The 27,590-nt window shown below is 39.0% G+C and overlaps 1 protein-coding gene across 1 annotated transcript in view; it reads right to left on the bottom strand.

Moving 5' to 3' along the window:
- Positions 1 to 27,590, bottom strand: part of RNF150 (ring finger protein 150) — a 129,981-nt gene that overhangs the window by 90,490 nt on the left and 11,901 nt on the right. The gene's annotated exons all lie outside the window — the stretch shown is intronic.

The following is a 27,590-nucleotide window of genomic DNA, read 5'->3' on the forward strand; positions in this document are numbered from 1 at the left end:
AAAGTTTTAATAATTACTGTCCAGCGATACCTTTTAGTACTGGCTTTTGTAATACCTGAGTTTTCATGCATATGAGTGTATTTGCCATATAGAACTAGGAAAAGAAAAAGGAAACCTCTAGGGCCTTATACAAACACATACTGCACTGGCATCAGCCAAACTGATTTATAAGTTTGACAAGAGCTGGTTGCTTGACAAAGAGGCTGATTGCAAAGGGTTGTACTCCACTGTGGATGTAGACAGTCTTTGAGTACTCACATTCCCATATCTAAGCAAACTCCTCTCCAGATTACCTTGTGTCTGCTTACCTTGTAGGCACACCAACCTGTTACACATACCTGTACTAGATTTGACACTACTCTAAGCAGGTACCCTTGGGCTTCGGGGCACGTCCTGCATCACCTGAACACGAACAGCCAGGCACCAAGGGGCTGCTCACAAAACAGAACGGTGGCCACCTTCCTTATTACGTCCAGATGCTGGAGCAGGATGAGACAGTTCCTAGTGCAAGGGCCTCATTTAATTAAAGAAATCACCCTCTTATATTTGTGTAAAAAGCAGTAAAACGTTTAAATGTTATTTTGTAATCAATGCAATAGCTAAAAATACCAAAGCGGTAAACAAGAACATTAAGGGATGTGGCAGTGCTAAAGAACAGATTTCTTTTTATCACTAAAAGAAATACCACTTAAACGACATGGATATTCATCAGTCTTCTTTCTTTACAAAGGTAAAAATAATAATTCAAACGTACTGGCCACATGTTGCCGGCTAAAATCTGAGCTAATTTAGCTCTTGCCAACTCATTCATTAAGAATAACACTGAGTAATTCACTTGGTAACGCGGAACCAGCTCTAGGCATAAGCCAAACAGGCAGATGCTTAGGACAGCTTTAGGCCAGGGGAGTGTGCAGCCAGTTTGGCTACCACCACTGCCGAGGCAGGGCTCAGACCACATGGCCTGGCAGCTACCACGGAGGTACAGCAGAGCACTGCACAAGCACCGTCCCCATCCTCACAGCCCTCCTGCAGCTACATACCTGCAAAACTGTCTCTCTGGGGTTCTCCCCTCTTAGCTTTCACCCACCTTCTCTTTGCCTCGTCCTTTGGGGGCACCTTTTGCCAGGCTGTGGCGCAACAAAATGCATCTTGCTTGCTGTGCTGCTCAGCACTGCTCTGGCTCAGCACCAAAGCGCCCACACCTGGGACTCCCCTTGGAGCATCGCTCACCGTTCAGTTTCTAGCCCTTGAGCTCGCTGGTTCCCAAGTCGTTTCGTCTACAGCCAATTTTTTAAAAGCATGAACTTTTTATTTAAATCTAGAAACCTATCACTCACTTCTCGCAGTAGCTGCTGCAGATATTGCTTCCCCCTACAGCATACATATGTTAGATTTCTTTCCACCTGGATTTTTTTTTTCTGTGGCCTAGTTAGTGACACCACTGTTAATGACTCTCCAGTCATGACCCTGCCACATATATTTTCCTTACCTCTATTTTTGGCTTTATACTTTCTTGAATATACCTCTTTATGCCAAGACCTATCTATCTCAAAACATTTTTGAACCATCAATTTGGTTCATATTATTCTTGTACAGTAATGGTAAATTTGTGAGTTTGCAGACTGCAAACCCTCTGGAGATTCATGTTGTCAACAGACCTTACCCATGGAACTCTAACATTCTGCGCAGGAAAGGATCTACTGCGAAACAAATCCAGCCTGATCTGTTTTTCTGTTGCTGCAGGAGGAAAGTAGTTAACGTGATTTCCATTCCCCCTGTCACGAAACACATGTCAGTTTCTAAAAATCAGGCTACTATATTTTTAAGTTTCTTTAATTATCTGTCTTCTCCTCAGCACCTACATTCTTCTTTGATTTGCCTCACTCATACACCTCCCTTTATCACATGCTCTTGCTGTGCTACCATCGCTGCCCAATGCTCCTATGATTTCTTCCAACAGCCCCCCCAACCACTTTCGTCACCAAATTCGACTGCCTAAAGATAGGTGCCAGCGCCATTTTAGACTCCCTAGAATATGTGAGAAGTCTGCACAGGCCCAGCAGGTACGATGCAGGATCTAAGGGAGACCAGAACAGCAGTAGGCAGCAAGATATTGTATGTTGCAATGTCTAAAATGGCACTTGAAATCTATGTTTAAAGTGACTGAATCCCACTCTAAAAGTCGTATTTTTGCCCTGGAGAGCAAACACTTAGTCTCCTTAGAAACATGCTTCACATCTGAGGCTGCACGTAACCCATGTCTTATGGGTTACATGTCCTTTTAAAGGCTTGTCACCTGATTTTTACAGGAAGATCTGTGCCTTTTCAAAACTAACGAATCACATCTCAAGTAAAGGTTTAAATGCCAGCTTTGATATAAACGTGGCAAAGCAAAGTCTAGCAGAGCAGAAAAGCAAGTCCTTTTGGTTCAGTAACCAGATGCTGTCCCATCTCACCAGGATCTCTTTTTCAGTTATGTACTGCACACTCATGCAAAAGTCTGGGATATGCAACCCAGATCTTGGGGAACTTCTGATCTATATCCTTAAGCTAGTTTCCTTCTTGTTTTTGTCTAAAGCATATCAATTGCAAAACACTTTTTATTACTTTAAGCTTACCTAATAAAAAGTGACATTTCTAGATTTGAAGTCTCCTAATTGTCACTCGATAACATAACAAGTTGGCAGACAAATATACAGGGAACCATGGGACAGAATGCTAGGAAATAAGAGTATATTGGAGTGTTGCTATTAGTTACTAATTATCATTCTCTTAGGAACTACAAAAAAAAAAAATGTCATCAAAATGTGTTTGTTTGTGTTAGAGCCTGGGATTGCAGTGAGGGCATGCTGCTCAGTTAATAGAGGTCTAAAAGATAGTTCCCCTCAGCAGCAGGTTGCTGCAATACTAACATCTGTTGAGATAGTTGCAACTGTGAGCACAGAAATACTGCTTTGCAGGAATCTTGTCTGGCATAAAAAATGTAAAGATGGAAATAGAGGCAGAGAAGGAAGCAGAAATCCTAAGGATCCTCCCATTTCCCTGCCTCTCTAAAACAGATCAAGTCCCAGAACTGGAAAATTTTCCAACATTCTTAAGTGAAGAGTGTGTGTGCATGTGTGTGGGTGTGCGTGTGTAGGGGTGTGGGTGTGGGTGTGGCTGGGTGAGTGGAGGTAGGGGGAACGTAGTTACAAGGAAACCACAAAGATGCTAAGAGAATCTAGATAGCAGAAATCTAAGAGAGAGACCAACAACAAAGATATCCGATTATCTTCAAATTAAGTAGAATAGTAAAACCAATGTTCAGCCAGGCTCGTCTCACTGGTCACAGGTAATGCATTATTCAATTTAGGATCCTTTTCAATCATATTTCAAAGCACCAGTACTTTGGCTTGGCACAGCAGCAAAAACGCTTGATTTTTCCAGTCACACACAGCTACAAACCCCTCTTTTTTTCTGACTTGCATGGTTCATCAGCACATTAACTTGCCTAGGAGAACAAGGCCCAAGTTTCTACTTTAGCATGAGATGGAGAGTACAACTAATTTATGAAGTAGGCACAATGAGATACCAGTTATAAAAATAACCAGGAAAAGATATGTAAATAAACATGACTGCTTGGAATTGAGAGGAGAGTCGCTGTGTTCACAACATGATTCCAATTTTCTGTTTGTACCCACTATCACTGTCCTCTTTCCCTGAATGGAAAGTGGTGAATACAGTGGCCCAGAAATCAGTAAGACACAGAGAAAGCTGCATTTCATTTCCAAAAGACTGCTGACATATTCCTCATAGAACTGTCTAAGTATATCTAAAGCTTACGCATTGAACAGGAGACCAAACTTTGGGACTGAGACCTACCTTGTTAGTGAATCTATCCATCAAACAATAGAAAAAGCAGCCGCGCAGACAGACAAGCACATCAATTATATAAGTACCCTCCTGGCAGCAGCTCAGCCTCTTCTGCTTCCACTATATTTATCTGCAGTTCCTTTAAAAAATTCCTGTGTATCTATGTACATTTCTTCATGCATTCCTTATGCATAATTGTTCTTTGCCTCACATCTGTTAGCTTTCACACTCTCTTGCACATGACCTGTTTGTTAAAAAAAAAATACTTACACAGTGTTTAAAGGAAAAACATCTATTCACGGAAATAGGGAAACTGATGTAGGCAAAACAGTATAATGACAAATACGCTAAATTATTAGGCAGTCATACTCTCTCCTATAACTATCTTTGTGTCTAACTTCTAAAGAAGGGAAAGAAAATAGATGATCATTCTGAAGATCACTCAAACAAGAATAAAAAGAAAACCTGCTCCACAGTACTTTTTAAATTTTAAAAATACAATCACTGAGCAGCCAGATTTTTCTCATCAAATCCTTTCTTCCACTAGCTTCACCATGTCAATAAAGAACACAGATATCTCTTTCTAAGACTCCAGGCAGAGGGCATGAGTCCTCACTTCTTATAAGAGTTGTCACTTCCTATAAATCTTTTACTTTTTTACTTCCTTCTTTTCCGGTCTGGGAAGTGTGAGACAAAGTTTAATGCAGGTCAGATTCTCTAACTGATCTGGCCCAGCTGTACCAGGAAAACTGGCCTAAGACTCACACTGGGCAGAAACACCACTGGCTCCCATGTCAGATCATTCCTGCACTCCTACATGGCATTCAGGAGTAAGGAGGAACATTTTGTGTGTGCTCCTGTTGGATATAACAACCTCCACGGTGTTCAGATTTAGCTGGTAACCGTGGAGAACTGGCATCTCTCTGCCCCTTCATGCCCCTTATGCTGCATCCAAGGAGAGAATTCTTTCAGTGGATGTTTTTTAGGTAGTCTCTCCCTGCAGTGCTTGTTCTGGCAGAGGCAGTGGTTGGTCCAGGAAACGAACCAGCACTTAGGCAAAAATGTGACTGCAGCTGGTAAAGAGCAGCAAACAAAGCAGGCTCATGGCAAGCTGTTTGGAAGACAGTTCTCACAACTTATGCTACTGTCATATTTAGATTAATGATGCATTTTGTTTTCTAAACAAGCTAAAATCCCTCCCTCCTCCTCCTCTCTCACACACAGAGAGATGCTTCCACCATACAACTCACTGTCTCATTAAGAACAATTAAGCTATGGCTCTTCTACAAGCCAAGCAAGTCATCTTTTACATTGAATTGGAGGAATTTGATCTGAGTATGAATGGTACTGTGCCTTTATACCTGACTCATCAATCTTTGCTCATTCAGCAGTATTAACTAATCACTGCTTAGTTTCATCAATTCAGAGTAAACATTCATCCAAAAAGAATGCCTTTATGAGGGAGATGCAACATCATCTTTGACCAAATACACCTTCAAAGAATTAAAAAGCTAGATGCAGTCAAAAATATTTTATCTGTGTTTTAGAACAGGGGAGTCTGAAAAAGACTGTTTTTAAAAGGTGGTTAAAGAAACATCCCAGTGACCACACTATCTAACTGCTGAGAAGACAGTGACATTCAAATGTTTCCCAACTGCGCTGAAGCCACAGTACAGACAGATATAGATATACCACAGCCAGTATTTGAGTGTATTGTCCCAGTTCCACGTTCTGATATGCTGGGAAAGACTCTTGACTATATCAAGAACTCTACAGAAGTCTGTGAGCTATCACATGAAAGCAGAAGACCTGTATGAGAGATCCCACTTTGCAAGCATTGCCCAAATTGTATTTTTGGACTGCAAATCTGTGCAGCTCCTAAAACTACACCCTAAAATCTTTCTTTTCCTGTGCGTCTTCCTAAAGTACTCTGTTGCAATGAGCTAAGCAGCACTTAGCCCCATCACTGCCCTGTATACAGCATATTTCCCAACAATACAAACAATGAAGCAACTTCTTTTTACCTTAAGTGTTAAAAAAAAAAGTCTCTGATTTTCCTCCTGATGGTCGGTGCTGGCAACTGAACTGGGGAGTGAGTAGACTTCCACTGTGTGGAGTTTATCATCTTGTCACTGTACATAAGAAGCTTGAAACAAAAGACACAGAAAAAAAATCTCCCCAAACCGTAAGACCTATAGTCTTAAACCTGTTCTGTATCAATACATCTCAAAATGGGCAACACGAGCTACTTTGCATTTTCCTGATTTTTGGATCTCTGTGAGCTATTGATTACAGGCTACTACCATACTGCTGACGCTTTTCAGCCAAATTACAAAAAGTGCATGAAGAACGGGTATCAAGGAGCCATCATTAGACAGGACCACAAATCACCCACCAGTAGCATGTCTTTGAGATTTTCTGAGCAGAGGTCAAACGGTAGATCCTTCACTTCTATCCTCTGCCTATTTTTCCATTTTAATCCTGTTTGAAAAGATGTTATCAAAACAAATTCCTAATGCATCCAAGACAATTATTCCTGAACAGCAGTAGATTCTGATCCATCTTTTGGACAAGTTCTGGTCTCATCTGTGTCTTGTCACATTGATCATCTTTTCCAGATTCTTCTTTACCATTCTGAAGTATGGAGCTCTAGGGATGTCAGACTTACGAGGTTTGAATTTTATCCCACTGGGGCTTGCAATCACTTAGGCATATGTTACTCAAATCCTTAGTATCCTTAGTATGCAACAGAAAGTACTCCGAAAATGGGACAAAGCTATCACATTGGAAACCCTCTAAAACCAGATCAATAATTATTGGGAAGCTCTTGGTGTTCACTCCACTCTGAAGGGAATGCAGGTCAATCATTATGATCGTTACGATGTTGCAAATGTTCTTGGTACCCAAGAATCCATACTAATGAGCCTTGTTACATCTTAAAAACCAACTCTCAGTGGAAGGATAAGGTCTGCACATTCATTGGAACTGCTAATGGCAATTTTGTCAATGTTAATGTTAAAGAAAAGGAATAATCTAAAGACGCAAAGAGTCAGTAACGCAGTGATTACAGAAATTCTTCCAACAATAACAACACGTACCTAATGATGTTCATTTTCCAACTTTCCATCCTCATTCTCCTCAGTTAATTGCACTCCTTTGTTGTTTTCAATGTTCTGCGGAGCAGAACGTTATGATTCTGAGTAAACAAAAACACCTTTTGTCTGCATATCTGCCATTCTCATTTGTGTCTTTGTTTTTTTATCATCTCTGCAATGATAGATGAAGAAAGTGAATTTTCCTTATTTATAGGTATTTGTGTTCTCCTCTAAGCTGAAGTGAAAATTACTCCATCACTGTAATAACCTCCTTAATAGGCCCATTGTCACTGAGAACATTATTATAAATAAGCAGTGCAAAGGAAAATATGCTCAGGGATTGGAAAAAGGAACCATTGAATCCTAGTAGTGCTAAGGACTAACTAGAAAAGCTTTAAGTTTTAAATGCTTTTGTTGCTCAAGGTTTGGTATTGTTAAGCTTGAAGTGATGTTTGCAGGGAGAAGGCAGCTTAGGCGTGTGCTATAGCTTATTCCAGGACCAAAATCATTCTGATTCTCTAAACATTCAAAACCCCATGTCCCTAATTGTACACTGGAGCACTGCAGAGAGATAATCACCTTTCCTTTGTTAAAAGTTCTGGTTTATGCCAAGAAACGGGCTTCTCAGGATCGTGGCTATTTTGGAGTAGATTTATGACCTGCTTTTCAAAGGTCCTGAGCAGTCACTGTTTCCACTAAAGGGAAAAAAAGAGTTGCAAGTGCTCTCCCAAAAAAGACCATGCATATAGCCAAGTTAAACCACTAAAGGACATAGCTGTTAACTATTTGCAACTTCTTATATCAAATTAGAGAGCACATAATGATGTAAATCTTCTCATTAGACTAAAACACCCTGGAGCAGCTATACGCAATGCAAAAAACTTACAATGGCTCAATGTGGTTGATGTAAGCAAATGAGGACTTACACCCACGCAAAAGAAAATGCACTTAAAATGTAAAGGCTTAACAGAGATACAACAGCCACTCTTAATATATTACAGTTTGTCTCGGAAGACCTACATTAAAGAGATACCCTGGAGTTTGCATGCGGGACTTCACACAGACTTCTAAAGTCTGTATGAATGATGTAGGAATTCTTTAACACTAATATTATAATCTAGATCTTTAATCTACAGTCTGTCACATTTATTTTTCTTTTAGCCAGTGCTGAAAAGCACACAAAGAACACTGCCAAACTTTTTAACCTGAACTTGGCCACAGCAAAAACACACTGACCAAAATACCTTGTTACTAGATTTCTGTTCAACAGGACAGAGCAATTCAGCAAGAGAGAGTATTCCTCATGATTCAGTTCAGCACTGAACAAAAATAGTATCTATTATGAGCATAAATACATTCGGCCCCAGAAATGTGCCATTTTGTCACCTGTGGTGAGAGGCTGTGCTGCATGCATCTTAGTGATCCTCTGTATCCCCTTTCTAAGTGCTCACTGAAAAGCACTGCAGCATCCATCCAGAACAGCATGTCCGTTCTCACTCTCTCCATTCTCTGTAAGAAATTTGGGAGTAGGTTCCTGCTCGAATGGGAGCTGATGAGGAATGGCACATACAAAACTCTACTGGATAACAAGAAGAAATACTAACATTTATATCATAAAGCAAAGTACACATTGCAGGGTGGGGTTTTTTTGTTTTGTTTTTTGGGGTTTTTTTTGACTCCTGAAGCTATCTGTGCTGAAATAACTCACTATGTTTTAGTTGTTCATAGTATAGCTATTCCTAGTAGGTACATCAGCTTTCTCAACTTGCTCTCTTTGACACATTCTGCGTTAAGCTGGCTCTAACTTTAATATTAATTACTTCTTCAAAAAAACCAAGTGTGTTCATCCCTTAACTTGAAAGGCCCAGATCGGCAGTGGAAGGAGGAGGGTAAATCAGCAAAAGCTTCTGCCCTCTGCTCCACTTGCATTTTTCATGATAATTTTAGACTGGATGTGAGCACAACGTAGCCAAGTCAGGCATTCAGTTACTATGGGACAAGTTAACCACTTATTTTGTGAAAAACACACCCTGCTTTCAAATATATTTCTCTATCAATATGAATAATGCTGCCATTACCCATTAAAAAACATCTCTATGCCCCGAACCCCATTTTAATGCATAAAGGGATACTTTCACAGAATCACAGAATGGTTGAGGTTGGAAGGGACCTCTGGAGATCATCTAGTCTAACCCGTCTGCTCAGGCAGGGTCACCTAGAGCACATTGTCCAGGATTGTGTCCAGACGGCTTTTGAATATCTCTAAGGATGGAGACTCCATAACCTCTCTGGGCAACCTGTTCCAGGGCTCTCCCACTCTCTCAATAAAAAAGTGTTTCCTCATGTTCAGATGCAACTTATTGTGTTCCAATTTGTGCCTGTTGCCTCTCATCCTATCACTGGGCACCACTGAGAAGAGCCTGGCCCCATCCTCTCTACACCTTCCCTTCAGATACTTACACGCATTGATAAGATCCCCCCTAAGTCTTCTCTTCTCCAGGCTGAACAGTACCAGCTCTCTCAGCCTTTCCTTATATGACAGATGCTCCATTCTCTTAATCATCTTAGTAGCCCTTTGCTGGACTCGCAATTTCTCGGAGACACAGGTCATCACATATTCCAAATTCTCACTGTACTGATCTGCAGCACTTTATTTTCTGTCTCACTGTATCAGTGAGCATTTTCACTAAGTTCCAGCAATCAGCTAAAGTAAAGAGATAGACAGGATCTTTTTATGTTAAGAAAGTGAGTGCACTGGCATTCAGACAGCAAAGCTTAATCTGGAATTAAAGTCTGTGACTGTGCTTTAAATGCCACTTTGCTGTTCATTCACACTATTTTCTCTAAAGTTTTCTCCTCTGAAGCAAATATAATGTGATTTTGAATAATCTACCACCACATAAGTGCTAGAGTTAAGTGCTCTTGCTTTAGGTCAGGTTTTTTGCTGCTGTTAAGATGTGTTCCGATCATTCCAAAGCTAACTAGTTAAACTATCCTAAAATAGCACTGTCAGAGCTTACAAGGGCAGACGGTCATCCCAGCAATAAAAGGGACTTGTTGAAGAGCATTTTTCATTGCTGCAGAATTCTCAATTTATACTAGACAAGGCACTCACAGTTTGATTTGGAGTCACAGGTGCTTAGCACCTGAAAAAATTGTTCCAGTTAAGCAGGGGGGGAGAAAAACAAAAGAAGATACTGTGTCTTTCATTACCAGATTAAATGGCATTCAGAAACAGATCAACAGTGTTGACAGATTGCTGAATTTCATTTTAGTTCATGACCAAAATATATCCCCCTGTTATTTTTATCACAGAGCACAGATACGGATTATTTTTTAAGGTCTGAATTTGATGAACTATCTGATAGAGTAAAGTATGTAAGAGTATTATTTAAGATAATTTTGTGGTATATTATTTCACGTATTTTTTTCTTTTAAGTTAGTGGACTATGAAATAGATATATATGCAATAAACTGACAATCCTTTTAACTCTGCAAACCACAGGTCTTCACAAACCTATCAACAAATTTACAAAAGACAAGTCCTTGGTAGGTACACAGACTTTCTTAAACAGATTGCTTTCTGTTGCTGTTCAAGCAGAAATATATAATAATTCTAATACTAATAATTCAAACTGCAGTAGCAGACTTTTTAATTCTGGAAGGAATTTTAGAGAAATGAGACACATGAAATTTTGACTAGTGCTTTTCAATAACTTGTATATTAAATGTTCTTAATTTACAAGTAAAATTGTATTTCACATTTAGTAAATAAACAAATGTAGGAGTCAAGCTTTGTTCTCACCATTAAGCACTCTGTTATACCTTCAGTACTCTCCAGGCTCCATATGGGGCTCTAAAGGACAACCGTTCGCCACCACAGTGATAGAGATGAGCTGAGTATAGAGGCAGCAGCAATCAAATGTGTTACTGACAGACAATTACTATCAGCTATGCTGACTCTTCAAAGCTACCATAAGCTTCAAAACTACCATAAGCATGAGTTAATGTGACTGTACGCAGGGAATATGTCTTTGGTATAAGAAAATATCACACCAAAGTTGCTTTTCAGGACAGAGGCTCCATTTGAGAAATAAAATGGAATAATTTTTCTTCCCATCTTAACTGTCTCAGACATCAACCTTTTCACTTTAGGCATCTGTGCACTTCCAGGACTGAGTCTTAGTTTGTAAAACTTATGACTATGAGTAAATTGAAATACATACTTAGTATTTTAAATTTGCACAAATTTGAACGGAATAAATTAGACCATCTTGCTAAAAAGCAATGCAATTTTTAACAAGTAGTGTAGGAACTAAAATCAGGTTGTAAATAGAAATCTAAAATCAACTTTAATGGCAATCCCTAACCATCACAAAAGGGAATTAAAATCTAAATGTTTTATTTTTAGAAACTGAATTTTAAAAAATACTTAAATTGTGATTTTAATCTCAATATGCAAAGAAATCCATAAAGCCTGGGCAGAGTTTTATTAACTTCAATGCATGAACATTCTCTTGGAAAACAGATTTGTCAGGATCCATATATGACTTAGGAAACAGTTTACTAACTCTGCTACCAACTATGTCATTTTTTCAGTAAAACTATTGCCTTCAGAAATACAATAAAAGTGTCAACTGAAATGTTATGCTTACAGTTACGTATTTCACAATTCTTCATGCTATTAAGTGTTCTATTCTCCCATATATCAGGAAGATTAAAATAGGGAACATGGCTATTTTTCCTTAGGTAATGAAAAACCTCTATTTTTAAAAGCCAAGAGAACTCTAAATTAGTCAGATAGGACTTCTACCAATTATCAATGACAAATAAACTTCTGGACTAAGAATAAGAGTGATAAATGGAAGCTTAAAAGACACATTAAAAAAGTTACAAAAACCCAACACAGGGCCATTAACGGAAGTGCCTTGTCCACCCTACTGTACCCCTAGTATGATGCTGTAATTAGTACTGCAATTCGAAGTAACATGCAAAGGACTTTCTTATGCCGCACACCAGATTGCTGTTAAACACATTCACCCAAAGTATAGTACCTGGAATTGAAAGAAATTATAATTGGAATTCTTGTTCATCTAAAATGAAAACCTATTTCACCCTATTAAATTCTGACAGTATGATATCTGCATGTACAGAGAGGCTGACAGCTGTAACATTAGAACACATCTCAGAGCCCTCCATTACTGAAGCATTCTGTGATTATCTTCTTTTCGTATTTCACAGAGAACTGCAAACTCGTTTTCTTCTTATTAACAAATGTACAATGTTATATTTACAAGTATTGCAGAAAATGAGTTTGTGACTGGCCTACATTGATATTTTGAGTAGGGAAGATAGGAAATATTCTGAGTAGGCTGCTGTTCAAGATTCTGCACCAGTGTTGTGGAAATGCAGCTTGCAGCATATTCTCACCCGCTGAGGACAATGCATGTCTTCTGGAAGTTTCTGGATGTGGGGATCTATCAGCACCATAGGCCTAAATATAGGCTTTGGCAGGCACTAGATAGATCTCTGCAACCAGCATGTAACGTGCAGACAGAACAGAAGGAAAAATACTAACGACAAGATTCACAATGAAGGCAGGTGCATTACTTGTGCTCTGCCTTGCTCAGGCTTAGGTGACTACCTGAGGAACCTGGCCACAGTGTGAGGCAACAGCACGAAGACCAGGGAAAAAGCAAGTCGGCTAACAGGTACCTGTGCGCTCTGGCACTGCTTGGCTGCTGGAAGGGCCCTCTCCAGCATTCCCCAGCTGGGCGAGCCACAAAGCTTGCCTGAAACTACATCTATATAGCAACATGAAGCTGCATGCTTGTCACGCTTTACTCCAGCTAGCACAAATAACAGTAACGCTGAAGATACATGGAGTGGGTGCTAGCGTGCATTAGTAAACAGAGTAGGAGAGGCCTGGGGTATGCAGTCTAGCTGCTGCTGGAGATTGCTGTCATCCCCCATGTACAATAAAACTGCTGTGCCTCAGTGGCTATAAGCACAACTTTGTTTTCTGGAAGAGCATACCTTAAGCTGGTTTGTGGAACGAAGCTGGGCCCCAATATATTTTTATGTATTCTTTATATTACTGTTACAACAGCATGTGCAGAGCAGAGCTTAATTCTGTAGATCTAGAGAAGAGCAGACATTTCTTTACAGCATACTGATAAAAACAAACATTTAAAATTACTTGTAGAAAATTACATTCCAAATACTCTTATCAGCTTTATTTTTCTATGGAGTGCGATCAAATATTAAAATAAGATAATCCTATGTAAGATGTAAACATGTTTTTTTGCTAGCTCACTAGCATTCAACGGGGAAAAGGAATATAAAGAAGAAGTGAAATCAACTTACAGTTTCATGATCAAATATAATCAAATCCCCATACTATGGTGGCGCGGAAAAGGTGTTAGGAAATGCCATAGCGCACTATGGTTCAATCATAATTCCTATCGTGAAATGTATTTCAGGCCCTTATTTTCCTTTATAAGGATTTCCGCCACATCACATTCTTACGTATTTCTCTCCTACTTATTTTTGCTGTTTTCTATCCTTTCTTTGGCAGCCCTTGCGTTAGTCTTCTGGCTCTCCAAACATCTGTAGCTTTTTGTCATTTTTATTTCCTCTTTCTCAGCACTTGCCCTGTTTGGAGTTCTGAACAGCTCTGTAACATGCACGCCTGCCTTTTCACTAGCTCGTTCTCCTGGCAGTAACAGATGAAGCACAATCTTGGCACCAAGCCTCTGATGAGTCAATGAAACTGTGAAATGATGGCACAGCACATGTAATTTTGAGACAATGTGCTACACAATAAAGAAAGCTGGAAACTTGTTATTAGCCTCCTTGTCATAGGCCCTGATACAACAGGGCATTTAACCATACACCCAACCTCAGAAACAAGTTGTCTCTCTGACTTCAGATGGGACCATTTCAGTGCTCAAAGTTCACTGTGCTGTAGGTAGCCTTGCTGAGGTGAGGTACGTATTGGACAGACACCTGTATTACTGATTACTTTGAGTTTAAACAAATGAAATAAATAATTGCCTTGAGTGAGAAATTGCTGTCCTGCAAGTAGCTATCAGCACTACTAGCACTGTACATAACATCTTTGGTACATATGGCATTTAGAAAACTTATACTGGAAGCAGAGGAGAATAAGATCAAACAACACTATTTAATAATGCTCACCTCTTGGCTTTTAATGTGGTAACTAATTCTTTTCCTTCTAGATCCAAAAACAAAAAATGCATTCTTCTTGCATTAAGATATAATTATGGCAGCCAGAGTATGTGTTTGATGACAAAATTTTATGACAACAGATATTTTTACTATTACTGCTTTCCAGCTGGTAATGAAAAGCCTATATTGACACTGGAGTCCAGTGCCAGCTTTTTAACCCATCCTCACTGACCTAAGAGGCAAAATGCTTTTCTCCTAATCTGTATCTATTCTGTAACATTTGATGTATTAAAAGCAATATTTAATGAAGGCAGCTGTTCTTCTCTGTTATCTATCAGAGACCTTTTAGTAAAAGAAAAAATACCTAGGTTTCTTTTCCCTACGACACAAGGATTCCATGTAAAATGCAGTATGAGCACATATATTAAACTTTAAATGTATCCTGGACTCTGTGGGAGATCAAAAGCCAAAAAATAATAACCCATGTTTATGCAGTTCCAAAGCCAAGTTCACTGACACTGTGCAGATCTTCTGGTTTGCTTGTTACCAGTTCAAGTGAGATATGGAAGAACATTAAGCAGCATTTTTAGCTTATTAAATACCCTCTCTCTAAAATAAAACAAAACCCTTTCATTTGCTGGCAGTCAATACCTTCACTTTTTAGCTCCTGTTTTCAATCACTGCAATTTTCACCTTTGCCAGGCTTGCTAACAAAATTACAGAGAAAACCATGATAATGAATTAATAGTACATCTGTGATAGGGAGTCAGCACAGGACTAAAGATACAGTCTATAAAAGGATTTTGATCATGTAACATTAAAAAAAATGTTCAGAATCTTAAGTGAAGATTCTCTTATTCACCAAATCTTATTCTAAGTTGATCACTGCTTTACAATTAATGCTTTTTTTCTTTTTTTTGCAAGTGTTTAAAATCAGTTCTGTCAGATTATAAGACAACTCACAAATAGAGATGTTAAGAAAGATAGGGAGAAGCTGTCCACTGGCAAGACAGGGTAGTATAGACAGAAATTTAATCAGATAACTCATTGCCATTAGCAGGAGATGTGCAGTTGGGTACTCATCTACCAGACTGACTAGATACATCTCCACAAAACAAGGTCTACCAAAATTTTAATGTTAGACTAAACTATAGCCTTAACAGTTCAGGTGTATGCAAAACAGAGATCCATCAACTCCAAACCAGGGCTGACCTGGAGTCCAAGTTGCAGGCAGCATTTCAGGGTCCTGACGCAATTTACAATGTTCAGTCTCTGATACGTATGTGAACTTCTGGCAGGTCTGAAGAGCAACTAGTGATCTATAGAGGCTGGTGAATATAGGATGTTGGAGTGGGAAAACATAACGGTTCCCTGAACTAAAATGAAGAAGTTTTTATATATTTGAAAGAAATGTTGGAAAAAACTATATTTCTGATTTTTCACTGAAGCCATACAGGACAGAAGGAAGATGCATACAGAGGAAGATGAAATGCTTGATTTGCCTTCGCCAGGAAAAGCTTACTTCAGAAGAGCTGCACTTACTACACAGCTCACTTGTAGCTCCCCTACATCTGACTGGACATGGGTAGGAGATGACCAGCCATGCAGCCAGGCCATGTGGTGCATGAGCATGACCGCTGCATTTGTACATGCTATTAGGAATTATTACAACCCTCCTAAGAAGCCACAGTCAGATTTATCTGGGATGCATTCACAGATTTTTCAGCATAAGTAACAACTCTTCCCTGACTTAAGCCACCCAAGTGCATGTGTGTTTCTCTCTCCTTTTCTCTCTCCTCCTTTTTAAATGCTTTGGACAGAAAGGTAGATGTTCTACATTTAGTTCTACTATATGCCAGAATATTATAGCTGTTTCAACAAGCTACAGCTATTGAATCTGTATAAGATTAGAGACCACCCTTAGGAAAAGCATTGATTAAACATGATTAGGCATGCACACAACTAAGAAAAGGCATATACATGAGCAGTAACAATGTGGCATGTGACGTGACTTGAAATCAGAGTCAGAACAGAGAGGAAGGAGATTGAAAGTACAGATGAATTGCTGAAGGGATATGAGGTCATCAAAGATATGACAGATGTTCTAGAGGAAGAGATGGCTCTTCTGGAAATAGGGAGTATCACCCAGCCAGCTAAACCACAGGGCATGCCAAGATCTGGGGAGAGGGAAGCTGCAGCTGGTGTGACAGAAGTGCTGTCAGAGAAAACAACATGCATGGCCTGAGGATGTATGGCAGGGAAGGACTGTGTCAGCAGTTAGAGGCTGGGAAGCCAGGGCACATGCATTAAACAGACAGTCCCACACCCACATATGACACGCAGTTATTCACCCGAACTCCAGCACCTTTTTCCTCTGTCTAACAGGGTGATTGGCTGTTTTTCTGTAGCCTGAACCACCTTCAATGACATTTGAATGTACAGCAGATGTACCTACAGAGCCTTTCTCTAAGCTGGAAGTTGAATCCAGAAGCAGGGGAATCCTTTCACGATTGACCTCAGCTTAGGGAGCTGCTAAGGGGCTTTCGAGCTTTGCCGGCACAGTACTGCTCTGTTTTGTAGACAGTGTAATAAACACAGCTGCACTTGATGCTCAGCTCAAAGTTAATCCATATGCAGTTCCACCATGCATCTTCTTTGGGAACGAAGCCATTTTACAAAGTTCCTGTCCCTCCTCACCACTGGCTTCTTGCTCCTGCCCTAGTATCACTGCTCGCCAACTGTTCAATTGGGCCAATACAGTATTGACAGACTGCAGGGAAAATCAGGTCTGATACAAACAAGGCTTTTTTAAAAATTTTTAAAGCCCAGCTCATTTTGGAACAGCTAAAAGGTTTGAGAACTGCAATGTGGGGGTGGGAAATAAGTAGCCTGGAGAAAGACAAGGAAGGAAGTGAGCAGGGAAAAAAGGGGGAAGACTGCTAAGATATCTATGCTTCAGCAGAAAATATATTGGGTAATTAACTCATATTGTTTCAGGCAGTCCACAGACAATCTGCAGAACATTGGCTATCAAGGATGGTCATAAACATAACAAAGTAGACACAGTGCCATAGACAGAAGAGCAAGAAAGACTTGAGCAGACTTTTGTAAAACTTCTAACACTCTTTAAAAAAAAAAAAAGAGTCTGGAAAAAATTAGAAAGTCCATTAAAATGATCTTGCAACAGTTTTTCAAAGGACATTCTCCATCTGAACTTTGTCCCCTCAGAACAGTGGTAAAAATATGTTTTCTAAAAATAAAGTTTTTATGCCAAATGTACAGACATTACACTAAAGACAGGGCCACCATTGTGACTGCTACGACTAAAGAGACAGGGTTCTCTTCTCCACTGCTTCCCTGGAACTCTTCATGTCTCCTAAGTTAGAACTAGTAATTTCCATTAGTTTAAAACTGACAGGCAACACCACCTCAAAGCATCTGGCTGCTTACAGAGACAAGTTATACATAGGGCACAAGGGGCTGCAATAAAACCTGAGATGGGTTTCATTCATGTTACAGAAACATTCATCTCACCAACTTAAAATCGATGTACAAAATCCTTCTTTTGATCAAGAAGCAGATGTGGAATGTTACTATCCCTCCAGTTCCTTCATTGTAATTCTAATCTGGTAATTTACTCTGCCAAAGTCATAGAAAATATTTTGTAGTCATTATGATCAAATAAAACATTAAATTTGTATTTTTGAATGTTTCTAAAAGTAACAAACTGCACATGGGAAGCATCCTGACATTTGATGCACAGGAAAAAAAAAAAAAAAACACTTTTGGCCTGGACTCAAAGTGGGCTTCCATCTGTAAACCTTCCAACACAGCTGCAGTCAGTCTTACGTGCAGTCAGAGTATCTGCCCATGCGATCTTAAAATTAGCCATCTTTGGTGTACTCATGTGCTCCAGATAGCCTTGGCAAATATCATCAGGATATCAGGAGATGAAACCACATTCAGTAGCTGGAGGCGTTTGAAAAAAGTGTATTATTCAAATTTTATATTTAACATGAAATCTATTATTTCAATAGGAGTGGAGGGGCATAGGGATATGCATTTGTTCCAGCAATAGTTTGATGTAAGCATTCCTTGCTGGATTATGTTCCCCCTTCACGGCTACTGTTTTTTGAGATACAGTAAACTATGAGTTGGTAGATTGAACTTAATCCTCAGTAGAATGTACATTAAAAACAATAAACTTTTAAAAACAGAATTACAAGAATAGCTTATGGAATAAATTAATACAAATGGACTTCAGCTAAGCACTGAGGAAAATTTCAGAAACACTTGCTTACAAGAAGAAATCCAAACCTGTCTTGGTGGGAGTTCAGGCATACACAAGAAGCAAGGTGTTGTGGGGACAAGAATGATCTACTACTACTGAAATGGGAGTCTGGAAAGTTGGATTCTGCTCCTGATACCCTGCAAGATTTAGCCACTCCACGCTTTGTGTCAGTGTCTCCATTATTAAAATCAGACATTATTTATCTTTGCAAAGAAAATTACTCCAAAATTTTTAAGTGTAATTTTCTGTTTCAAGTTATCACTTATAGATCCTTCTTGCAGAGAGACACCAGCAAAAGAGTCAGAAGTACTGTATTAACTAATTATGAACATTTATTTAATTAAGTAACTATATTTGTTTGCTGTCTGGATACTTTTCCTACACTGTGATCTGCAGTGTGAACTGCTGCTCATATGCACAGCCCAGTGAAATTTAAGGAGCACCATCTGGGTAAAAACGTACATTTGAAAATTGAAGTTATAAATAGATCAAGCAAGTTCATTATATGCATGAGGTACTTGCCTGCATGAGTATTGTCAGCATGAGGACCTAAGATTACAAAACTAATCTCTACAGTTTTCCTACAACCAACCCTGCTTTTTAGCTGAAAAGCTGAACCCCTGAACAGAATTTTTTAATTTCATATCTGAGTTTTATCGTGGAATACACATATCCAGATGGAGAAGAACAGAGACCACTCTTTGACTCATTTCTAATCAAGCAGTTGGAACAATATGGGAACAACATTTCTTTCATTTATTTAATTTTTGTATCTAAAGACTATGAGGAACTCATCTCCAGATGGAATCTCTTGCTTCTAGTTCTCTAAAATGCTAATAAATAAAAGGCAAATTCCTATCTCTGTTCTATTTCATCTGTGCATGTACAAGCTGCAGGTCCAGACAGCATCCCGAGTTGACTGTATAACACATTTTATTTAAATTCTAAGACCTGAAAGGTTAAGGACTAGAGTGCTCTGAGACATAATTTTTCTTTCTCCCTTTCCCCTCACCCACAAAAAAAAAAAAATCAGAAAAGGGCAAAGAAAAAGGGCTGCCTGAAAACCATCAAAAATTCAGACAGCTCTATTATTTCATTTGTATTCATTTTCTGCACAATAGCAATTATAATGAACCACAAAGCAACTAGTAAGAATACTACCACCATCTCACATTGATATGAAAAAGGGCTGTTTATATCTACATAGATAGGTACTTAATAATCAAACAGTGGCAAAATAAGTGTTTCAGATATCTACATACTTTGGCTCAGCTGTGAATTAAAGGCCAGAGGCCAGGTGAAGTTATTTCATAGCCAATCTCCCTGAGGGAAGCTACTATTTTTACAGGGTGTGTGTGTGGGGGGGGGGGGTATGAGAACACATACACACACACACTTACACCTATATGTATAGGCAAAGCATTCTATTTACTCCTAAAAATAATAAACAAATAAAAAGGTATTGAGATGCCTAAGTACAAGTCACGTGCCTAAATGGGCTCAAAACTGCCTTAAGCAGACAGAGTCCTTCTTCTTTACCGTTCTCTTTATAGGAACATGAATACAGACTGCTCCTGACTACTCGGTCAGAAATAAATTCCTCTTAGCACCTACTTCTCAAGCAAATTCATGATACTCTACTGAAATGATCTCTTCAGAGTACATTGCAAGTGCCTGTATTTCTAAAACAAAGTATTTCTCAGAGTTACCTCTCAATATTTGCAGGCTTTACTGAAAAGTACATTTTTGCCCACATTACATTTAGTGCAGCTGTGACTGATATTGTTACATGGTTCATTATATGGTTTCCACCATTTCTCTGTGAGATTAGGCGAGCTTTGAGGATGATGAAAACAACTGCACTTAACATAATGCTGATATCACAGTACATTGCTAATTAAGATTCCTTACTTTTAATACTCAAATACCAGTACAGATACAGTACCTGCTCATTTTAAAGTTTTTTCATGCTGGATGCATCTGCAACAGATAAGGTAAGTGCTATATCTCCTACTAAAATCTGATTATCTGAACATGTACAAGAGCCAGAAAACTCAGATTAGAATCCTAGACTGACTATGAATTTTGTAACTTTTAAAATGACTTGAAACAAGAACTTGATATAAAATACTTCAGATCTGAGATGTTCAGAAACCTAACCTTGCATCAAACTTGCCAAATGTTAGTATACAGACACAGATGAAGACGTAAAAGAGGTGTGCTTAAGTTACACAGTCAACTCAAAACCAGGATTTGTTTTAAGCCCATCTCCAATTTAATGGTAATTTCTCATTATTCTCTGAATATGCAACACAGATGCTGTACTGTACTGTTTTGGATGTTTACATGCTAATTTTATTTACATTAAACTTATCTGCATTTTTTACACATAGCCTCCCAAAGAGGAATATTAATGGTAAATACTGGAAATTTTGCTTGATTGGTAATATTCCTACTGCTCAAACATTTCTATGTTCAGATTTCAGCAGAAACCAATTCCTCTCATATGTGAGACAACTTCAAAGGACAGTAATTCTATTTACCTTGGTTCTTGTATGACGGTTTGTACTCTCTCTTCATTTAGCTTTTATGCCTTGGATGACTCAGTGAATGAGTGTCAGCAAATCAGAACTACCAGCTTAAATCATGAACTTCAGCTCCTGTGTTATTTCTACACTGAATCACCTATCATGATCTCCCTTTTGATTTTTGATACTTCCACGCAATTGTAACATTTCTGAGAAGCATAGCTGAGCATTTGATATTTCTGTCTGCATTTAGCCTCTTACGCTTAATTTGGATCAAAGAGATGAAAAGGCAATATGTCTTTAGGATACAGCAAAGCCTGCATTAACTGAGAGGCAAGATTCTCTCACTAGCACACATCTCTATTACCAAACATATACACGGTAACAAGGCATGCTGAAGACTTACAAAGGGGTTAAGCAATCACAGATTTCAGAAATGAAAATGTAGTGAAAAGTAAAAATAAATAATTTGCATTACAAGTAACATTTTTCAATATTTTGCCATCAGTCCCCAAAAAGAGAGAGTTATCTGAAATATGGTATAGGAGCTGAATGAGATTAACAGCAGTTTTGAAAATCCCACAAGCTCTGAAAACTGATCGGCATCACTCAAAACACAATACACATGCTGGAACAGAGGCATCGAAATTGCCATGCAGTATTTCCTGCATTGAGTTCTTTTCACCCGAAACGTATTTCCATAAAAATTAAGAAAAAAAAACAACCCACACATAAAAAAGTCACTAACCAATCGCATATTCTAAGATCTTATAACTACTATTATCCTCTTTTTGGAACAAATTTGACCTGCATTAAATGCCATCTTAATTTAGTCAGACTGCAAACAGGGTAATGACTTCTGCTAGGCTTGAGGTGGATAGACTTTGTTTCTATAACTATTTCTGTGACAACTCTTCACATTTATTTGGCATATAGATGGATGCTAGAGAATGTAGATTCCACTCCTTCATTGGACATTACAAATTCTGAGCATTCGCCGAACAACTATCACTGAAACAGTCTTTCTGCGATAAGGCTGTCATCATTGCCATTCCTTCTTAGCATATCAGTTACTGAAGAAAGGTGTGAAAACTATTCTGCTCTCACCCTCCAAATATAACTCAGGTCTTTTTGCAATGCATTCAGCCAGTACCTGCTTGAGATTTAGAAGCTCTTATCTGAACTATGACTTCTGGCAGGCAGCAACATCTCTTGCAGCTGTTACGAGGCTGGTTGCTGCCTGCTCTTGGGGATCCGCTAGCAGGCGTGTACATCTTGCAAACCAAGCTTTGCAGTCTCTCCCTGCAACACAGCTCTAATGCACACATACAGCTTGATTCCTTTCATCTCATGCAAGAGCCATAAGCCTTGTGAGAATTACATGCTAGCTATATAGCAGATTTCAGCAAATTTTGTTTTGAAGCCTGCTGGCAGAAATATACATAAGATACGACCTACACCCTCAAGCTCTTCAAAAGGTAAGAAAACTAAGTTCTACCTGTATCACAGATGTAACAACGGCTGCATAATTTATACAGTCATTTGGGGCCAAGTGGACCTTTTATTAAATGAGCTGGAGAGGTCATTTAAGTTAACACCTACACCTTTAAGGCACTCACAGGCTGGCAGGTAATTCTACTCAATTACAAAATGAGCTTAATGAAGCCCCTGGTATTGCCTGTCGTGCTGCTTTGGTTGTGTTACTTGAATCTGATCCTCGTGTGCAGTTCATAAGAAATGCAGAACATTTATACTCCGCTGAGATTGCTGGTGAAGAATAGTATTATTTCAGTTGGGTCACAATGAACGTGCGCTTTTCTGTACTTGGCAAGAATGTATTAAATACTATGGGGGCAGCACAAGATACATCATGAGTTCAGATACTTATTTTCTTGGTTTAATACTTGACAGTGAAATCCTTAGGAAGTTTTGGCATTGACTCCAGCAGGGTTAAGATTTCAGAATTAGATGTTAGAAATCAATGGCATAGGTAAGTATGTGGCTAGCGATCAGCAAACATGCTTTGCTTTTTCTAAAGGAAAGATTTGGGTGTTGGAGTTTTCCAGGATTGTTGTTGGTTTTCTTTTCATAACATTTTAAAATGTAAATAAGTGGAATGGGGACTTGGGAGACTCTTAACGTGATGGTGGCTGACCTAATAGTTCAGAAATCATTATCTGAACGGTCCTAAAAACAATCTGCATAAAGAAAATACAGCCTGTGAAAATTCAGTTTAGAGCCTAGGGTAATCCCAATACCCTAAATAACTGTGCAGACATCACACTGATACAAGAGAATTTTTTCCCATGAATTTTCTATAACTTTTCCAGCCAACTTGTCTGTATACTTCTTTAAAGTAGCTAGAAAAGTGGATATAAAATCCATCCACTCATTTAAAGCTTAGTACGTTCTTGCAGTTTCCATGATACCAAGTCTGCACAGTGTAAGAACCTCCACAAGAAAAAGGTACAATCTCTTCGTTGCTATAGCCTGAGGGTGCTTAAATGCTGTGCTTTTTACTGATGGGGACATTACCATTATTAAAGTCTGGAAACAAAAATGAAATTTCAATTCTTTTTTGCAGCTGACTATTGTGCATTTGAGTAAAGACCTAAGACACATTCAGATACTGAAAATCCACGTGTGACGCTAGGTGGAGACCACTGTCAGACAACAGCATGAACGTCAGCTTTATTTTCAAATGAATCAAACCCGTAATAATTCTCTGATGGATGGGTTCCAATTCTCTTTCATTAAACAAGGAGACACATGAGACAGCAAACTAAGGTCCAGGCTTGTGAAAAGCAGAGCAGCCATGGACAGATGAAAGTCACCTCCACTCCCGCTGATGTCCATTCTCATTGAGATTATGAAGGATCTCTAAGGCTTGCGCTCATGAATACAGATGTGCAGAGCATTGAAGACACAGAGCTGAGCCATTCCAGGTAGTCATTAATACTTTCCTACTACACATTAATACTTGCTTGGTCTGGCAAGTCTTTCTGTGATTTTAAGACGGTTGTCTTGGGCATACTTGCTTGCTTACTTACTTAAAGGTTATTAAAAAGTAAGTATTGTATTATTTCCAGACAGATATCTGTAACCAAATACTGCAGTTAATTTACAGGAATATTTAATGGAGGAGTAATTGTTAATTTACACTTTCTTCCGTCTTGGCTACCGTTCCCCATCCTCTTAACACACACCAAATACTGCCCAAGTGGCACCTCCATCATTGCCCTAATCAGAGAGCACGTTCTGCTCACAACTGACACATACCATTAAACACATGAAACAAGCCTCTCCTGAATTTCTCAAAGCAATATGAAGCTGGCAAAGTGATAAGGCCACAAAGAAGGATGAAAAACTGTAACTACTGGAACCAAATCTGCAAAACATTACAGTAATTACTCTCAAACTGGAACGGACTTAAGCTTGCAGAGCTGCTGTATTTCTGATGGTCCTTACGTATGTATGTACTTCCCAACCAGGCAACTGCCTGATTAGCAAGAAATACTGTACGGCTATCTAAATTACAGGGACTTCTCTAGCTCAGCTGGCCAGTACAATCTAGGAGTCATCTGCAGAAAACTAACAACTTGTACATCCTTATAACACCTATGATAGTTCCTCTGCATACCCTAGTAATAGGCATTAAATAAAATACCATTAAGATGAGACAGCATCTAGGTTTTAAAGGGTTTGGGTGGCCAACTCTTCCTCAGATGGAAAGGGAACAGTGTTCACTGGAAGTTGAAAGAAGCAGCCTTGTTTCTCACTGTCATTCAGACAGGTCTGATAACCCAGAAAGTAGAAGCCAATCAAGGTGGAGTAATGTAAAATAATTAAAGCATCTATTTTATTAGGTCTTTATAAAGCACCTGCTAAATAAAGAAGAGCACCTGACTGGGAGGATGCTGACTACTCACAGTATTAGAGGAGGGTATAATATCCCACACGATTACTACAGTAACATCCTTCATAATAAACCTCTGGGCTACACCAGACACTTCTGCCTCTAGCCACAGACAACATTTTCCCATAAAGCCATTTTCAACAACGTTTAGGCCAGGTGCTCAACTTCTGACCTATTCTTACGGAGAACTAAACATGAGCTTTAAGATAAGCATTTGTGTGAACATTTTCCTGAACTAGGATGTCAAACACTCTCCAAATTACCTTTATGTAACGTGGACATTAAAAATAGTGTCTACACTACATTTTAAAACACCTACTAGCAAGTTTCATGGTGGCAAAACCACTTAGTGAAGTGAGATGTGTTTCTTAAGTATCGGTCTCATATGCAAACAAAAGATTTTACAAGCTGTCATGTTGATACATACGAAGGGTGAAACATGGTTTTACTTTCCTCCCTGGTATCATTAGTGACAAACAGTCAATTGTTTTATATATGCACAGTAGCTCCTGTTTTGTAGGCTAATCCAAATATAGATCTGACTAGTCACAGAGCCAAAGACAACAGCTTTGCAATAAAACCAGCACTGTTATCTTTGAATTGGGGAAAAACATTTCTGGACTATAGGCACAAAATAAATTGCCCAGAAAAGACCAACAGCACAATCATTGTGCTGATTAAACACTACATTGATTGAGAACTAAAGAAGAGATTCTACATGTCAGACGTACAAGATAATCAATAAAAGATATTCCATACAAAAAATACAGTGCTTGCCTCATTATTTTTCATGAGTATAACAGCAGAAAGATGGTTATGTAAGTCAGTTAACAGGAATGAAAACCCTTGATTATTGGAGACAGCAGTGAAAGGTCACGCATATTTAGAAACCAGATAATATCAATTCTTTTACCAAAAAAATCTCTGAACTACCAACCATTAATATTTATAAATCTAGAAAAATAATTATACAGTCATATTTTCCCTGAAAAATAAGCTATGGACTTTGTTGTAATTTGCATCTCAATGATGTCTGGTTGGTAGACTAAGATAGCAAAAAAATAAGCCTGGGACTTAGATAGATAAAGAAAAGAGAATGTTTGTGGAGAAAAAGCATAAAACCCAGTTTTTTCTATGTGATTTCTTAAGCAGGGGTTAGCAGGCCAGGGGAGTGAAAAGGACAGATGAGTTCCCAGGAGAGTCAGCATGCACCAGAGGATCCTGACTGCCTCAAGAGTAGCTCATTACTTTCCCATACGGTTATGCTTTTTGGTAGCTTGTTAGCAATGCAATTCCCCATCCTCAAACACCAAGAAATATGAGGAAATTCCTAAAGGCTGCTAGAAAACTCAGCCCTGAGCACAAGTGAACTGAGAGCCTCATCATCTCAGGGAATGTTCCAAACACCTGTAAAGGAAGCAAGAAAGGATGGGGACCAGCAGGAAAGAGACAACAAACAAGAAAAATTCAGAAATCACAACAGTGGGTACTAATGAGCAATGGGAGTCAGTATAGAACTGAAATGGGGATGAAGATATATGGATTAGTCAAATAGTGGACCTATGGATTAGTCACGTGCTCTGAGATAAACTGAGATAACTGTATGTCTCCCATCGGATGACATTACTGAAGGAACATGCTACTTTAATGGCTCTTTTCCCATGAATATGACTTCAGCTCTTCAGGATTCAGGTCCATCCACACACTCTTCATCTAATGCCTATTTTAGGCAGGCCTCTGGAAATGGAATGACAGTACTATAGGCTTTTGACACAGAGTTAATTCATCCCCACGTATGATATCTTAGCCACTCTTGGTTGCACTGTATCATGATACCCCCTTGTTCTGGCATTTCACTATATAAACACAAGTGTTGTAAGATAAAGGCTTTGGATCTCTCTTTTGAGGTCAGACAGCATCTTCCATAGCTAGTCCAGCAAATATTTGTTCTGTGGAGGCTTAGAGGTAGCTGTCTGCATTTGCTGTATATCTTCAGACACAAGAAATAGAAGCGGCTCGGAAGATATTTTTCTTGCACCTTTCTCTTCTATGAGGAACAGTCACAAAGGAATAACAAACTGGCATTGGTTCATCAGTATCACCTAGCTAAGTTCTTTCCTGGTGATACATGACATGCTGAGCAGAGATCTTGTCTTGAAGAGCAGATGCTTCAGGCCGTAGGGTACACCTTCACCCAGTGTGAGTGATGTTTTCGCAGAGCTGTTCTGACAATCTCCAAATGTGGAGAAGTGCTGCGTGATAGTTCCAGAGAGGTACAGTCCCTAAAACCACAAAGAACTACCATGATCACCTCCTCTAATCTTCTTTGCACACCAACAACCACAATTCTTCCGTCAGATGCAGTAATTTACCAGGATCTGTCTTTCAGAGAGCTATCCAAGCCCATGCAAAGAATTTTAAGTGACAATGACTCCTTCTTCTGTCTGGGCAACTATTTCACTGTTTAGGAAATTGTATCTTACTACAAGCTTGAATTTGTCTAACTTCCACTGACAACTACTGACTCTTGTTATGTCTTTGTCTGCAAGGGCAATTTTCATTTCCTATCAAGTATCATTCCCATGTGTAAGTCCCCATGTGACAGTGCTAAAGTCACGCCTCAAGCCTGCTGGTAAGGATATATATACACACAGCAAGGGCCAAAGAAATTATACTTAACAGACTAGAGAAAGAAAACTGTTGTAACTCTATCACAG

The sequence above is a fragment of the Dromaius novaehollandiae genome, chromosome 4 (genome assembly GCF_036370855.1).
Source record: "Dromaius novaehollandiae isolate bDroNov1 chromosome 4, bDroNov1.hap1, whole genome shotgun sequence".
In the NCBI taxonomy this organism is placed as follows: Eukaryota; Metazoa; Chordata; class Aves; order Casuariiformes; family Dromaiidae; genus Dromaius; species Dromaius novaehollandiae.